The sequence below is a fragment of the Schistocerca cancellata genome, chromosome 2, assembly GCF_023864275.1.
Source record: "Schistocerca cancellata isolate TAMUIC-IGC-003103 chromosome 2, iqSchCanc2.1, whole genome shotgun sequence".
Taxonomy (NCBI): Eukaryota; Metazoa; Arthropoda; class Insecta; order Orthoptera; family Acrididae; genus Schistocerca; species Schistocerca cancellata.
Window position 1 is genome coordinate 761471252 of NC_064627.1, and position 17966 is coordinate 761489217.

Genomic DNA, 17966 nt, shown 5'->3' on the forward strand with positions numbered 1-17966 from the left:
ATAATAGAAGCAATTATGAAAGACAGATTAATGAATTACCTGAATAAATACCATCTTTTAAGCAAATCACAGTTTGGTTATAAAGTGGCAAAAAGAATACTAGAATTCACAGAAGTTGTACTTGATGCTCTTGACAAAGATGAGTGTGTCACAGGCATATTTTGGATATTTCTAAGGCATTTGATACAGTCGACCACAAACTTTTATTAAATAAATTAGAAGCACCAGGAGTAATAGGGATAGCTAATGACTGCTTTCGATCATACCTAGCAGATAGTGTAGAAAGAGTAGAGGTAACACTTCTTCAAATAGATCTAAAAATTTACTAAAGCACTTATCAGAACCAAAAAATGTTAGTATAGGGGTTCTGCAAGGTAGCATATTAGGACCAATACTATTCCTGATATATATCAATGACTTTCTCACTAATGTTATTCATGGTGAAAAACAAATTCTCTTCGCTGATGACAGCAATATTATAGTCACTGAGAAAACAAGAGAACTTGTTGCCAAGAAAGCAAGTGAAACTCTAAAGGAAGTTTATGATTGGTCAATAAGCAATAAAGTGACATTGAACATAAAGAAAACTAAAGCCATGAATTTCAGTTTAAAGGGGAAAAATGACAATGTTATTTGAAATGTACATGGCACATCTATAGAGTGTGTAACAAATGCAAAATTTCTAGGAATGAATATTGATTCTCAGTTGAAGTGGTGTGAATACACAAATGTACTTGCAAACAGATTGTCATCAGCACGTTATGCCCTTAGTAACCTATCATCAGTGTGTAACATACAGTGTGTTTTCGTTACATATTATTCATATGTACACTCAATTCTTAGCTATGGTATTCTTTTTTGGGGAATGAATGCACAAATATGAACACAATTTTCAAACTCCAGAAAAGAAAAGAGCCATAACAATAATAACCAAAAATACTAGTCGAGCTCATTGTTTATTTATTTATTTAATAATACAATACAATATATACAAGGATATTGGAAATGGTTAGGTCTTTACAAGATAAAATACAGTTTGTATTGCATTCCTAAGGACTAGATATTGAAGTAATTTAGCAAAGAATCATGCCTACAACAAATATTAGAGGCAACATACAAAGTAGAATATTCATAATGTATCTTTATTTTTGTTGTTTGGTTTCTAGATACTCTGTCAGGCTGTAAAATCAATTAAATATGCCTTTAGTTCAGCCTTAAAACTACTTAGTTTGCTTAATGATTTAATATGTTTGGGCAGATTATTGTAAATTTTTATCCCAGTATGTAGAGTGCCTTTTTGGCACAATGATGTTCTCGCCTTTTTCATATGCTTTCTCAGATTTTTGCCTTGTATTGTATGCATTTATATCTTCATTTTTTAATAAGATATCTGGGCGTCTGTCAATATATTGTTTGGTGAAAACTGATGTTTTGTAGATAAAAGTGCAAGAAAGAGGAAGAACTGACAGTTTTTTGATTATGGGTCTGCATGATTTCGTATTGTTTAGCCCTTCAATAATTCTTAATATTCTCCTTTGCATCCTGAAAAGTTTAATATTTGTTGTTGCATTGCTTCAGATTATGTCATATTTAATTACAGAATGTGCATATGAGTAGTATACATTTAACAGGCTGGCTTTGCTGCAGGAAGTTTTTAAGATCCTTATCATATAGCAGGTTTTGCTTGGATTTCTTTGCAAATATTCAATGTGTACATCCTATTTTGTGTTGTTATTGACTTTCAAGAACTCTGTCCCTTAGTTCTATTTGTGTGTTTGGGTGGTGTTTTCCTTTTAGATTATAGAAGTTCAGTGATACTGTCTTTCATTTGTTTATAATTGCCTTGTTATAGCTGAACCACTGTTCTACACTGTTCATTGTTTGGATAGTGGAGCCTTTCAGTTGTTCTTCTCTTTTCCCATTAATAAGGAAGCTTGTATCATCTGCAAACTGGAGGGTAGTTTGGCAATACTTGTTGCACATAAGATCATTGACTTAGAGGAGAAACAGAATGGGTCCTAATACTGATCCTTAAGGGACGCCATATTTCACATCCTGAATAGTAGTAGCTGATTTTGGTGTGGTCAGTATATAGCACTTCAACCACCTGTTTGCGACCACATAGGTATGTCCTGAGCCACTCATTGGATATACCTCTAATTCCTAATTGGTCACACTTCTGCAGTAGGGCATTATGGTCAATGACATCACAAGCTTTGGATAAATCAAGACATATGCCCATCACAAACTCAGTCACATCCAGTTTAGTATAGATTTCATTAAGAAATTCAAATATTGCACTTTCAGTTGATAGCCTTTCCTGAAACCATGCTTTGAGGGAGAGAAAATTTTATTTTTATTTAGGAAATTAGACAATCTCTTATAAAAAAAAATTTCTAAAATTTTTGAAAATATGGGCAGTAGGGGTATTGGTGTATAATATGAAACACCTTCCGGATTTCCTTTTTTGAGCAGTGGTTCCAGTTTTGCTGTTTTTAAGCATGAAAGGAGGTTCCCGATGCCAGTGAGCTGTTGCACAAGGGTGTCAAGGGTCTAGTTAAGGAAAGACAGCCTTTTTTAATAATTGCATCTGGTATTCCATCAATTCCACATGAGTACCCAGTTTTCAAGGTTTTTATAAGGGATAAATTTTCTTCAGTATTTGTGGGTGAAAGGAACAATGATGTAGACACATTTCTCAAGCTATTGGATGATGGAGGTGATATTTTATTGTGTTCTTCCATTCCACTCACCAACTGTTCACTTATATTTGCAAAATATTTGTTGAAGGTACCTGCAATTTGTAAAGATCTGTTCAAAACACTTGGGATTTTAACTGCTCCATGTGAATACATTTACCAGTCAGTGATACACATCAAAAATAAATTGGTAATTACTGCACAAACAGCTCTCTCCATGACCATGCAACAAGAGGTAGACCTAACTTACATCTACCAAGAAAAAATGAACATAAAACTCAAAACAGTATTTTCTACCAAGGAATAAAACTGCACAATAAATTACCAAAAGAGATTAAAAAAACTGCAAAAATACACTTGTTTAAAAAGGCAGCTAGTAAGCACTTGTTATGCAATACATTTTATACATTGAAGGATTACTTAAATAAAACAGAGTATGGGTTTGACAAATATGTTGTACTAATAAATAATAATAATAATAATAATAATTATTATTATTATAAAACATTCCACATAAAAACATCACTTTATGTTTTCTTCCTTCTTTTTTCCTTTCTAGAAATACTCACCCCCAAGCTGTGCACAGCACAGTACTAACACCTCTTCCTCTTTCTGAGCTCAACATTTAAAGAGAAAGAGAGAGAGGGGAGAGAGAGAGAGAGAGAGAGAGAGAGAGAGAGAGAGAGAGAGAGAGTGAAGTGTTATAAAACAATGTGTGTATAGTTCAAAATGGTTCAAATGGCTCTGAGCACTATGGGACTAGACTTCTGAGGTCATCAGTCCCCTAGAACTTAGAACTACTTAAACTGAAGTAAGCTAATGACATCACACACATCCATGCCCGAGGCAGGATTCGAACCGGTGACCATAGCGGTCGCATGGTTTCAGACTGTAGCACCTAGAATGGCTCGGCCACCCCAGCCGGCTGTGTGTATAGTGTGTACAGTGACTGATAGTGAGATATGAGTGAATGGTGTGGCATTACATTATGTAATAAGTTATTTGTAAAAATAGTATTGTATACCAGAAGTAAATCTAATGATTATGTCTAACTAGAAGTCTGTAAATATATGTGTATAACAACTAGCTTATTTTACGTTTGTCTAAACTTTTAAAAGTCCTATATCCTATATCCTTGTACAAAGAGATCTACCGATTAATAAAGCTACTAGTACTACTACTACTACTGCTACTACTACTATTACCACTACTACTACTATATAATGAGAAACATAAAAATTCTTTCCAGAATGAGATTTTCACTCTGCGGTGGAGTGTACGCTGTTATGAAACTTCCTGGCAGAATAAAACTGTGTGCAGGACCGAGACTCGAACTCGGAGCCTTTGCCTTGTGTGGGCAAGTGCTAGAGCACTTGCCCGCGAAAGGCAAAGGTCCTGAGTTCGAGTCCCGATCAGCCACACATTTTTAATTTGCCAGGAAGTTTCATAAAAATTCTTTGATTATCTGATACTTATTAGTATTATGCCCTCTCAACGCTAGACAGTAAAAAAAAGAAAGAACAAAATTTAAATTAATAAATGTTCTCAAAAAATGAGGTCTTATTGTTGGTTTCCAGTTATAATCTCACTCTCCTGAGTCTTAATAAGCTTGTTTTAATCATGTTCATGTTTTCACTAAGCTTAATATATCAAAATTTGAGCATCAAACTGTTGTGCACAGCCTATTACTTGTGACATTTTATATGAAGCTGCTTGAAATGCAACATACGCTTTGCAATTGTGTTGCAACATTTTTAATTCCAAACAGAAAACACACCACAGATCAACAAGTTCTTTTTGTGATTCTTCAATTTCTCCAGGCGTATTTTATGACGAAATAAATCTCAGGTGAACAGCCTGGTATGAGTGTCCATAGGTCACAATATTTTGGTAATCGACACGTTGCCATCATCAGGTGCGCTGATGTACTAACCAGTGGTGGGCCGGCGCCATGTATATATCGTGACAGTGGTTACGTCCATAGCAAGGCGTGGGAACCCGCGATCACCTGGATTAAGAACAAAAAGGATATTTCCCAGAGTGTACCGTCTTAGGGGGAGGAGGGAAGAATAACGAGAGTGGTGCCGGCAGACCCTCCTGAACGAGAAGTCCTAGGACGCAGCGCCCAGACGGCGGGAGAAAGGACGCTGTACCTGGACCGAACGCGGGGTGCGGACCGCACCGACTGATAGGTAGCGCCTGAGGGAGGGGGATTGTCATATATACATGGCGCCGGCCCACCGCCGGTTAGTACATCAGCGCACCTGATGATGGCAATGTGGTCGATTGCCGAAATATTGTGTCCTATGCACACTCATACCAGGCTGTTCACCCGAGATTTATTTCGTCAAGTTCTTTTTGTTGTGTAAATATTAAAGTATATTGTGTTATTTTCTGTAGGTTCAAAGTGTTCTGCATGTTCAGTACTGGGGTCAGTCTTCTCTGTACCTCAGCATTAACTCTCTCACTTCAGTATCGTGAAATAAAATGGAATAGATTTTAAGATATTGCACTGTATTATTACTTTTCACTTTCCAATTACTACTTCAAAAGATACATGCTTAGTGATAGCATAAGCACAATACATAATTGGGGAACTTGCCTCAATGAATAACACAGGCAAGTGAAACTGTAGACTCTGCAGTCCACTTTCTGCCATATAGCAAGAAAAATTGTGGGGAAAAGGCATTGCAACAGTAATAACAAATTGCATTACATTTTGCTGACAATCCAAGGGAGAGAACTAGATATGTCAGGTGATACAGTAGATAAATGTATTGTTTGTACTCTTGAATAAATACTCAAGTTCAGAAGCATCCATCAAAGGAAACTATTGGAAATTACAAAATTGAAAACATGATTGTATTGACAAATTCATAGTTTAGGGTGAATATAATTATCTGCTAGGTGTGGTGTGGGTGTTGATTAGGTGATTGGGGGTGAGCTGTAGTTCTGTAGCCACTCTAGGATCTGCCGCTGGAATCATATAATTAGACACACACACACACACACACACACACACACACACAGACAGAGAGAGAGAGAGAGAGAGAGAGAGAGAGAGAAGGCATTCGCAATGAAACATGCTACATTGAGAGGCTTGATGGTAGTAAATTACTAAGCAAAAAATATTAATTACACTCTGATTTAGGAGGAAGTGTAATGAAAAACTGATGATTGGAAAGACATTTGTTAGTTTATTAAAACGTTTTAATTGATATTTTAATTTGAAAATGGGTTTCTAATGCTGTTTCTCAAACCAGTAGGCTAATACTGACAACAATGTTCACAGTGAATCAGTTCCATATTGCTTTGTGGTTTAAAAGTCGGCAGGACTCTGTGTTACGTAAGACAGGAAACCAAAAGCGCTAGATATAGCGTTCACTGATAAGTTTTCAGTGGCGTGTGCTTGTGAGCTGCAGTTTTTCATTCAAATTATTAATATGCTTTCGGTGAGCAACGGTATTAGTTTCCAACTGATTAAAAGAAACTGAATTCATCCCTTGCTACGTTTAGCTACACTACTTGACCGTCAAAATATAGACACATAATTCGACATATGTTAGTTTCCCGCTTCTCCCAAGCCTGCCAAAGATGTTATTCCAAAGTTCACAGCTATATTTATCTCTGCACACATGTTTCTGGAGTGCGGTCTCTTTCCGCGGTGAGTTCTTTGGCTAACGTGTTGGTGTTTACGTCTGCGTGGTCTGCTATCCCAGACAGTGAGTTGTCTTTAAATGCAACGTTGTATCGTACTGCAATGTGTTGTGTGTGTTATTGTAGTTTTGTCGATGTAATCGTGTGTAACCTTCTTTTACGTGCATAATACACAACTGCGCCCTTTTTATGTCCAGAATTTTTTATAACTTTGTGGAAAGTATCTGAGAAGCTTTAAAAGTCACGTGCGTCTAATAGACTGGAAGATGCAATACTGATGTTGGAATGTTTTAAATAAAAACTCGAACCAAAATCGTCTGCTGGACGTTTCGTTTTAGGAATTGTAAGAAATATGAAGTCCCATAAACAGACCCGTCACTGAACCACTTTCAGACCATTTACTTAAAAGTTTAAAAGTTATTTAAAATATTCTTCACCAAAGTACGAAACTTAGGTTACGTAAGTTTTTGTTTGAAAGAATAGCTACAAACTAAAATGTTTAACTTAACATGTGTGTGTGCACAATAGCACTATGGAAAGTGCAGTCATGCCTCGTTTAGTATCTGCGTGAAGTCCCGCAAATTTGTTGGCAAAACTAATGCTGACGGTATCGTTGTCTTTTGTTAGTAAGTGCAATGAATTTAGTGACTCGCGTAATATGCCTAATGTATGTACCCAGAAGCGTAATTTCTGTTTTATTTCTGCGATCTCTTAGGTTTTGTTGGCGTAATTAATAATGTGCTTTTGGATGTTGTGGCTGCCACTTGTCTGCGATTTCTTATTAAAGTTATATTGCGTCTATGGATAAGTTGGCATGTCTGTTATTGTGCGCTTTTGTCATTTATGCATTTCGCGAACTGTGCGTTTCGCATAGTCGTTGTTGATGCTAGATTTCACCGTAATTAGGTTCATCTAGACACTTGATCTACGTGTAGACTTTCCAATTAATCGATTAAAGAGACAGTGGAGGAAATACGTATATGTCATCTCTTTACTTTCGTTACTGGCATTTCAAGCGTATAATTTATCAACAAAATCATTACAAGTAGCTCATGGTAATGTATTTAGTTACCGGCGTGCCATTTCACTATAAATTTTGATGATAAACATATCAGGAAATTAGCCTATTATGCCTACTTTCATTCAGTGCTTTCATATGGCATATTTTCGGGCAATTCGTCATTAAGAGGGAAAGTAATCGTTGCACAAAAGCGTGTAATCAGAATAATAGCTGGACCCACCCAAGATAACCTTGCAGACATTTATTTAAGGAGCTTGGGATATTCACAGCACCTTTGTAATACATGTATTCAGTTATGAAATTTGTTATTAATAACCCATCCGAATCCAAAAATAACAGTGAAGTGCATAACTACAACACTAGAAGAATGGCTGATCTCAACTATTCTTGGTTAAATCTGACTTTGGCACAGAAAGAGGTGAATTATGCTGCCACAAAAATATCTCGTCATATGCCAAATAGCATTAAAAGTCTGACAGATAGCCAACCAACATTTAAAAGCAAATCAAAAGGATTTTTGAATAATAACTCCTTCAACTCAGTAGATGAATTTTTAGATATGCAGTAGTAAACTAAATATTTTGTGTAAAGAAACCTTAGGTTAAAATGACACATTCCACATCATGATGAGATGTCATATTCATGATCTATAGAACATATTCTACACCCATACGCCGCAAGCCACCTGACGGTGTGTGGTGGAGGGTACCTTGAGTACCTCTATCGGTTCTCCCTTCCATTCCAGTCTCGTATTGCTAGTGGAAGGAAGGATTGTCGGTATGCCTCTGTGTGGGATCTAATCTCTGATTTTATCCTCATGGTCTCTTCGCGAAATATACGTAGGAGGGAGCAATATACTGCTTGGGACTCCTCGGTGAAAGTATGTTCTCGAAACTTCAACAAAAGCCCATACCGAGCTACTGAGCGTCTCTCCTGTAGAGTCTTCCACTGGAGTTTATCTATAATCTCCGTAACGCTTTCGCGATTACCAAATGATCCTATAACGAAGCGCGCTGCTCTCCGTTGGGTCTTCGATCCCTTCTATCAACCCTATCTGGTACGGATCCCACACTGCTGAGCATTATTCAATCAGTGGGCGAACAAGCGTACTGTATTCTACTTCCTTTGTTTTCGATTTGTATTTCCTTAGGATTCTTCCAATGAATCTCAGTGTGGCATTTGCTTTACCGACGATCAACTTTATATGATCATTTCATTTTAAATCACTCCTAATGCGTACTCCCAGATAATTTATGGAACTAAATGCTACCAGTTGCTGACCTGCTATATTGTAGCTAAATGATAAGGGATATTTCTTTCTATGTATTCGTAGCACATTACACTTGAGATTCAATTGCCATTCTCTGCACCAGGCGTCAATTCGCTGCAGATCCTACTGCATTTCAATACAATTTTCCATTGTTACAACCTCTCGATATACCACAGCAATGTAATGTACATTATATAGGACAAGTCAAACAGATGATAAGAAACCACATATACATTCAATATTGCTACATATAGTATACACCACACAGAAGATATATTAAACATGTATTCTTACTCAATCATTCAGTGTACAAAAGTGAAGTTCGTATTGAAAGATGCTTTCCCAGGCGAGTAATCTTGGGGAGACAGTACCTATAGGTATTAGAATCTAGCATTTTGGGTTGTTGATGTGTGTTGTTATTGTTGTCTACAGTCCAAAGACTGATTTATCCAGCTCACTTCACTTATTTATCTGGTGAAAGGCTCTAGACTGTAAATATTACATCAGTCCTTGTTCAAGAAATGCCCAGATTCTTACAAAAGTTTCATGGTGATGCTGGCTTTTACATAACTGGTGAAGTTATGTGTTTAATAATAGAAACAGATGTATGGCATGGTCGACCTTGATAGATGGAGTCATTTCATTTTGTGGCTCAATTATTAGTTTAATGCAGTGTTCACTGGTTTGACAACTTCTTATTCTTCAGCACTTGATGGGCCTTGGCCTTCTCAACAATCCTCCTCCATATCTCTCTGTTCTCAGCTCTTTTCTTCCATCCACAGATTCCCATTTTGGCAAGGTCAGCCAGCACATTGTCCATCCATCTAGCTCTTGGTCTGCCCTTCCTTCTGGTGGAATATACTCTGGCATTCATTATCCATGTTTTGACAACAGCGTTAAAGATATTAGGTTTTCTTCTGTTGCATTCCCAGACATCGACTAGTATAGATCAGTATGTCTGTTATCGTTCGAGAAACCATTCTGATGCTATGTCAGTGTCATTTCTGAATGTCTTTTCAAATTACCGATACTACTAGTATATTACTACTACAGGTTCAACATCTTGAAGTTTAAAGTTCTCATCAGGCCTGTGACTGATGTAACCCGCTACCAATTCCTCTCTCGCACTAACCTCTTCATCTTGGAGTAGCATTTGCACCCTATGTGCTCAGTTTTTTGTTGGGTGTATTTCCATCTCCGTCTTTGCCTACAGTTTTTACTCTCTGTCACTGCCTCTAGAAACCATTCTCTGATGTCTAAACATATATTCCTTTCTTCGCTGATTCTGTTCAGTCTACCTAATGTTAAACATCTTTCTGTAGCACCACAGCTCAAATCCTTTGACCCTCTCCTTTTCCGGTTTTTCACAGTCCATGATTGATTACCATAGAATGCTATGCTCTAAACGTACATTCTCAAGAATTTCTTCCTCTAATTAAGACCTATGTTTTATACTTATAAACTTCTCTTCACCAGAAATGTCCTCTTTGCCTTTGCTAGTCTGCTTATTATGTCGTCATTGCTCCATCCCCACGAAGAAGAATTCTTTAACTTTGTCTACTTCTTATTCACATATATTGGTAAGTGTTTTTGCTAATCTTATGTCTGCTACTCCTCATTACTTTCGTCTTTCTTCAGCTTACTCTCAGTCCAAAGTGTGTGCTCATCGCTTCTTTGATGTATCTTTTGAATGGCAGGGCTGAAAGACAGCATCCCAGTTTCACACTCTTTTTAATCTGAACACTGTATTCTTGGTGTTCCATTCTTGTTGTTTCCTCATACATATCGTACTTATATTAGCCATCTTTCCCTACAGTTTGTTTCCATTTTTCTCGGAATTTGGAACAGCTTGCACTGTTTGACAGTGTTGTGAAATTTTTTCAAGTCAACAAAGCCTGCGAAGTGTCTTGATTTTTCTTAAGTCTTCCTACTGTTATCAAGCACAATGTTGGAACTGCCTCTCTGTTGCCTGTACCTTTTCTAAAGCCAAACTTATTTCATTTTCGATTCTTCTGTATATTGTTCCTTTGAGAAATTTGGTTGTATAGCTGTTACTCTGCGTGATAGTCCTTACATTTATCTGCTCTTGCTATTTTTGGGATTGTATGGATATTTTTACGAAAGTTTGTGGTATATCTCCAGTTTCATAGATTCTAATACCAAATTGAATAGTTGGTTGGTTGCCACTTCCGTAAGTTATTTTAGATTCCAATGGAATGTTACTCATGGGGCCTGCCTTATTTGATCTCAAGTCTTCTAAACGTCAATAAAACCCTGACACCAATACTTGATGTTCTGTGTCTCTCATATCGAATCCCATTTCTGCTGTCATGTCCTCCCCCTTATAGAGGTCTTCAGTCTACGCCTTACAAGACGCAAATGAATTTGACATTGGCTGTGAGTGGACAGTTGATTGAAATCCATGGGGAAAGTTGAAAATTTGTTCTGGACTGGGATTCGAACCTGGGTCTCCTGCTTAGTGGGTAGATGCTCTGAGCACTTAGCCATTGGCGCACATTAGTCCTTGCATCTACACATACCCTAGCACGCCTACCGTCAGACTCAAATTCTCAAAAAATGGTTCAAATGGCTCTGAGCACTAAAGTCCCATCTGAGGTCATCAGTCCCCTAGAACTTAGAACTAATTAAACCTAACTAACCTAAGGACATCACACACATCCATGCCCGAGGCAGGATTCGAACCTGCGACCGTAGCGGTCGCGCGATTATAGACTGAAGCGCCTAGAACCGCTCGGTCACATCGGCCGGCTCAAATTCTCAACTTATCTACACACTACTAATGCAGTGTCCCTTGCCCATTATCCTTATTATTTGCGGCATTTCGCAGATTCCCATAAGAGTTTGAGCCAGGTGTGCATATGCACTGAAGAGGTTGTTGGCCGTCTTGCCGATTTGAGCATTTGCCTCTTAAGCAGGAGATCCAGGTCTGAATACTGGTCCGGCAGAATTTTTCAACTTTCCCCATTGATTTCAGTCACTGTCCTGTGTCAGCTAATCTCTGTAATTTCCTTGTGTCTTCATTCATAATGGCTGCTGGATCGAAATGGTGTATGTTCTTTAGAACATGCCCAAAAGAACAGTCACTTCGTATATACAGGGCGATCATTTTATCTGAAGGCATTAAAGTATCTCGAAGACTACATATCGGATCAAAAAATGTTGTAATTCCAATTTGCCTCGGAGGGGAACATCCATGATACAGTCAAACCTCGATATATCGAACGTCGACATATTCAAGACCTGTCTATATCGAAATTTTTCTTCTTTCCCTTCCCTCGGGAGCCCAAAACATTGATATTTCAAAGAAAACCCGCCATTATATCGAAGTTGTTGGAAGATTCAAGAATGGCATACATTACTTCTATAAATCTAAGTTCAGTTGACAAAAACTCTTTATATCAAAATCTTTCATATGGCATCTCTCTCTGCCGAAGTGCATGCAAATAGGAATCCCAGTCCCTCTCCTCCCTGCATGGATGCATCAGCGAGATCTGCGTCATGCAGTTCCCACGCCCTCTGTGCAGGTGCGATTTCAGGCAGGTTTTTTATTTTATTTTTTTATTGACTGTAAGCTGTAACTGTCAGCTATGGTCTCAAAGCGGAAACGTCTGACAGCCGCTGAAAAGCAAAAGTTCACTAATGAAGTAAAAGCAGGAGTGAATGAAAAGACGTAACTGCAGAGTTTGGGATTCTAGCAAGCACACTGTCTACAATGATCGAGAATGACGACAGCTTCATTAACACAGATAAAGGGACAGATTGGAAACGATAACGAAAGGTTGAGTTTCCAGATTTAGAAGAGTGTTTAGTACAGTTGTTCCGACAACAGAGGTACAATAGTGTGACTATTGGTTGACTTATTTTGAAATAAAAGCCAGATTACTTTGTGGCAGCATGAGATACGATACATTTTGTGCGAGTGATGGGTGGTTAGAAAATTTGAGGAAAAGACACAGTATTGTTTTTCGAAAAGTGAGTGGGGAAAGAGGCAGTATAGATGAAATTTGTGATGAGTAGAAGGTAGATGTGCATAGGACCCTTCAAGATTACAAAGCAGATGATGTATGCAGATGAACTTTGACAGTTTTCACAAATGTCTTCCATACAAAACTCTTGACTTGTCCCGGAGGCAAGCTAAGCAAAGATCGTGTTTCCATTCTGTTAGCAGCAAATATGACTGGCACAGAAAAACACAAACCACTTATGACTGGAAAACATAAGAAACCGCGATGTTTTTCCGGGTGTAAGTCTTCTCTGTGGAACATAGTGCGAACAAGAAAGCACAGATGACTTCAGAAGTGTTTTCCAACTGGTTAAAGGCTGTAGATAGGAAAATGACTACTGAAAAACGAAAAGTTGTGTTGTTTGTGGACAAATGCAGTGTGCACAATGCTATCCCTCCGTTGAATCTGTGACAGTACAATCTTTACCACCTAACACTACGACGAACCTGCAGCCCTTAGAATAAGGAATAAACGCCAAAGAAAAATACAGCTACGAAATGGTCCGAATGACAGTCCGCAATATTGACGATGACAACCCCACAACTGTGATGCTATAGCAGTTTTGCGCCCTAAAACAAAAAAAAAAAAAAAAAAAAAAAAAAAAACTGTGATGCTATGAGAATGCTGGAAAAGCGTAAAGAAACACGAAGGAACAAACGATCGTCAATTGCTACCGAACATGTGGGCTTTCGACGACAGATGAAAATGAGCAGCTGGTGGGTTTAATACTTAAGCACGTAAAATCATAGTTTGATTCTGACACTGGATTATGGTAATTCTGATTAAAGTTTTTATTTTATACAATACTTAAAGGAGACGTCCCGTATCATTATCCTCGAATCCGATTGGACAAAAGTGGCGACTCGTTTTAACGGCGCTCACGTTTGTTTTGAAGATTTCGTGGATATAAACAAAGATGTCGCAGTATCAGGATCGCTGAGAGAAGCCGAAATTGGTGACTCCGTGAAGACAGTAAAGAAAGAATATGGGGACGAAAGCGACAGGGAAAGGAGGAGAGAGACGTCGAAAAAGCCAAATAGGCTTTCGATACAGTCAGGGTGTTCTCAGCCGTCGTAATCATAGTCAATGAAATTTACTCACAGGTGGTCGAAAGTTTAAAGCAAGTCAAAATTACGGACTACTTTTAAAGCCAATGATTTCTGGAAATTTTTATGTATGTACTGCGTATTCTTTTACTGAATATAATTTTCTTACGATGAAAGCACTTTATTTTAAATTAATAAATTGTCTAATTATAAGAAATAAAACAATATGCATAACAATGTGATTACTTTCTTGTACTACCTGCACTAAATACAGGCCCACACCTCAGACAAACGCGAAAAAATCGTGGGTTGTAATTTTTTTCCGGGATCCTCGTTATGTCGAACCCTCGATATATCGGATCTCTAGGAAAGGCAAAATTCATTAGATATATGAGATTTGACTGTACAACGCTGGACCCGCCACCCCCCCTACCCAACTCCGTGCGTGGGTGGTGGTGGGCAGCTTTGAAATCTTCAGTTTTTTAAGTGCGCATTACGATTCTATAGAAAAATCTACATACGTTCTGTCTGAAGCATTTTCTTCGTTTCACCACAGATGGCGCTGTAATCTGTGGAACAGAAATGGGTCCACAATCGTAATTTACGACATGCTACGCAACGGCCCTTCAGTATCTAATGGCATGTGGGGCCCCACGTTCATGCTGCGAGGGTTGAACACGCCAGTATTTCATAACTACTAATTGGACACTCCATTTGCAACGTTGTATTCTTCCGACATGCCGAACAGGGGACTACTCGACGCCCCACTGTGGCCGTGGCTCGAGGCGACTACTCTTCCAGTTAGAGTAAGTGTTCGAACGTAGTACTGCCAACTTCAATACACTTAGTGATTCTCATTTGAAATGACCGTGCGTAGGACAGAAGCTTATCTGCGGGAATGTCAGTACAGGGGTTTCTGATGTCTTCAGGGCTGTTGGCACTTGCTGGTACGCCTTATCTTTTAAAAATGCCCACAGAAAGAAATCCGGCGACCTAGCGGGCCAATTAATAGAGTCAACTCTGCCGATCCACCGACCAGTGTAAACATGGTCTAATACCTCCCGTTCTTCAGTTGCGAAAGGCTCTGGGCAGCCATCTTGCTGAAGCCACATACATAGACGAACGTCCAGGCTAACATCTTGCAGTAGTACAGTTATTTCTTATTCCAAAAGCGTTCGATATTTGCTTCCATTGAGCGTGCCGTCGGTAAAATATGGACCAGTGAGTTTGTTCCGCTGTATGCCACACCATACGTTAACCGACAAAGGACGTTAATGGTCAAATTGCCGTAACCAGAAGGGTTTTATTATCCGAGGGTTGTGGTGCTCTGCCGCTAATACAGCTATTTCATTAGCTTCCCCTATAACACGTTTGCTTCGCTTCCTTTTGCCGATCTGCACGCTGCCATCGTTCACAACCTTGTAAGAGAACGAACGAGAGCGTGCTTTCTCTAGAATATACACTCCTGGAAATGGAAAAAAGAACACATTGACACTGGTGTGTCAGACCCACCATACTTGCTCCGGACACTGCGAGAGGGCTGTACAAGCAATGATCACACGCACGGCACAGCGGACACACCAGGAACCGCGGTGTTGGCCGTCGAATGGCGCTAGCTGCGCAGCATTTGTGCACCGCCGCCGTCAGTGTCAGCCAGTTTGCCGTGGCATACGGAGCGCCATCGCAGTCTTTAACACTGGTAGCATGCCGCGACAGCGTGGACGTGAACCGTATGTGCAGTTGACGGACTTTGAGCGAGGGCGTATAGTGGGCATGCGGGAGGCCGGGTGGACGTACCGCCGAATTGCTCAACACGTGGGGCGTGAGGTCTCCACAGTACATCGATGTTGTCGCCAGTGGTCGGCGGAAGGTGCACGTGCCCGTCGACCTGGGACCGAACCGCAGCGACGCACGGATGCACGCCAAGACCGTAGGATCCTACGCAGTGCCGTAGGGGACCGCACCGCCACTTCCCAGCAAATTAGGGACACTGTTGCTCCTGGGGTATCGGCGAGGACCATTCGCAACCGTCTCCATGAAGCTGGGCTACGGTCCCGCACACCGTTAGGCCGTCTTCCGCTCACGCCCCAACATCGTGCAGCCCGCCTCCAGTGGCGTCGCGACAGGCGTGAATGGAGGGACGAATGGAGACGTGTCGTCTTCAGCGATGAGAGTCGCTTCTGCCTTGGTGCCAATGATGGTCGTATGCGTGTTTGGCGCCGTGCAGGTGAGCGCCACAATCAGGACTGCATACGACCGAGGCACACAGGGCCAACACCCGGCATCATGGTGTGGGGAGCGATCTCCTACACTGGCCGTACACCACTGGTGATCGTCGAGGGGACACTGAATAGTGCACGGTACATCCAAACCGTCATCGAACCCATCGTTCTACCATTCCTAGACCGGCAAGGGAACTTGCTGTTCCAACAGGACAATGCACGTCCGTATGTACCCCGTGCCACCCAACGTGCTCTAGAAGGTGTAAGTCAACTACCCTGGCCAGCAAGATCTCCGGATCTGTCCCCCATTGAGCATGTTTGGGACTGGATGAAGCGTCGTCTCACGCGGTCTGCACGTCCAGCACGAACGCTGGTCCAACTGAGGCGCCAGGTGGAAATGGCATGGCAAGCCGTTCCACAGGACTACATCCAGCATCTCTACGATCGTCTCCATGGGAGAATAGCAGCCTGCATTGCTGCGAAAGGTGAATATATACTGTACTAGTGCCGACATTGTGCATGCTCTGTTGCCTGTGTCTATGTGCCTGTGGTTCTGTCAGTGTGATCATGTGATGTATCTGACCCCAAGAATGTGTCAATAAAGTTTCCCCTTCCTGGGACAATGAATTCACGGTGTTCTTATTTCAATTTCCAGGAGTGTATTATGCACATTAGACAACGGCAGCCTCAACGTTTCTCTTACGCTCTCTGTAAAACAGGATCATTTCAATTTTTTCCTCAGTGGTAGCAATATTCGTCGTCCACTTGAACGTTTGTTCTCTAAATTAAAGGTAGATATGCAGGCAATGAACACTGCGCAAGTATTGAAATGTTTCAAGCCACTACCTGTCCTACCTCTGCACAGTACGTGAGCTTCAGTCGCGGTGTACTGCCAGTTACAATATGTCGTATTTCGCTACGGAGCCATGATGGCTAGTCAAGTAGTCCCCCTGTTCGATATGTTGGAGGAATACATAGTTAGGAATGGGGTTTTCAATTAGAAGTTATGAAATACTAGCCTTTCCTATCCTCGCAGCATGCCACGTGCCATTGGATATTCAAGGGCCATTGAGAAGTTTGTCGTAAATTACCATGTCTATTCCTCCGATTACAGCGACATCTGCGGCGAAACGAAGAAAATGCTTCAGGCAAAACATGTAAATTTTGCCGTAGAATCGTAATCTGCAATAAAAAATGGAGGTTCCCGTTGAAGATTTCAAAGTTGCCACCCACTTACAGGGTGATATTATGCTATATGTCCTCCTCCGCGACAAACAAAGCTGAATTATAACTTTTTTCGATCCAGTGTGTAGTTTTTGAGACAGTTCAATGTCTTCAGTTAAAATGAACACTCTGTATACTCCTTACAGTTATGCTCTCTCTCTCTGTGTTTAACAGCAGAATTCCTGTCGCACTTTTAATGTTGCCCTCCTTGCTTTTAATACAACGCAAGGTTGTTTTGGCTTTTCTATATGCCGAATCAGTCCTTATGACGGCTAGTTCTTTTACGATTTCTTCCCATTTTTCCTGCAACCGCTTTTCTCTTCACTTCCTATTTATTTCATTCCTAAGTGATGAATTGTGTTGCTGTATGCCCGTCATTACTTGAAAGTTTTTGTATTTCCTTCGTTCGTCGATCAACTGAAGTATTTCTTCAGTTACCCAAGATTTCAATGGAGCTGTTTCTCTTGTACCTATATTTGTCCGTCCAACTTTTGTGACTGCCATTTTTAGAGAAGTCCACCCCTCTTCATTTAACAACCTATTAAGGGTCTCGTTATCGAACTATATGTAGTCTCAGAGAACTTTAGACTCATCTCATCATTCCTCAGTACTTCAGTATACCACTACTTTCCTCATTAATACTTACAGATGGCCGGCCGGGGTGGCCGAGCGGTTCTAGGCGCTACAGTCTGGAATCGCGCGACCGCTACGGTCGCAGGTTCGAATCCTGCCTCAGGCATGGGTGTGTGTGATGTCCTTAGGTTAGTTAGGCTTAAGTAGTTCTAAGTTCTAGGGGACTGAT

The 17966-nt window shown here is 40.3% G+C and overlaps 1 protein-coding gene across 1 annotated transcript in view; it reads left to right on the plus strand.

Moving 5' to 3' along the window:
• The first annotated feature begins 6370 nt into the window (after positions 1–6370).
• The window catches only part of LOC126158330 (probable inactive tRNA-specific adenosine deaminase-like protein 3), a 526880-nt gene continuing 515284 nt past the window's right edge, over positions 6371–17966 (plus strand). Inside the window, exon 1 of the mRNA XM_049916435.1 lies at positions 6371–6421. The gene's annotated coding sequence lies outside the window, so the exon portion shown is untranslated. The remainder of the gene's footprint in view (positions 6422–17966) is intronic.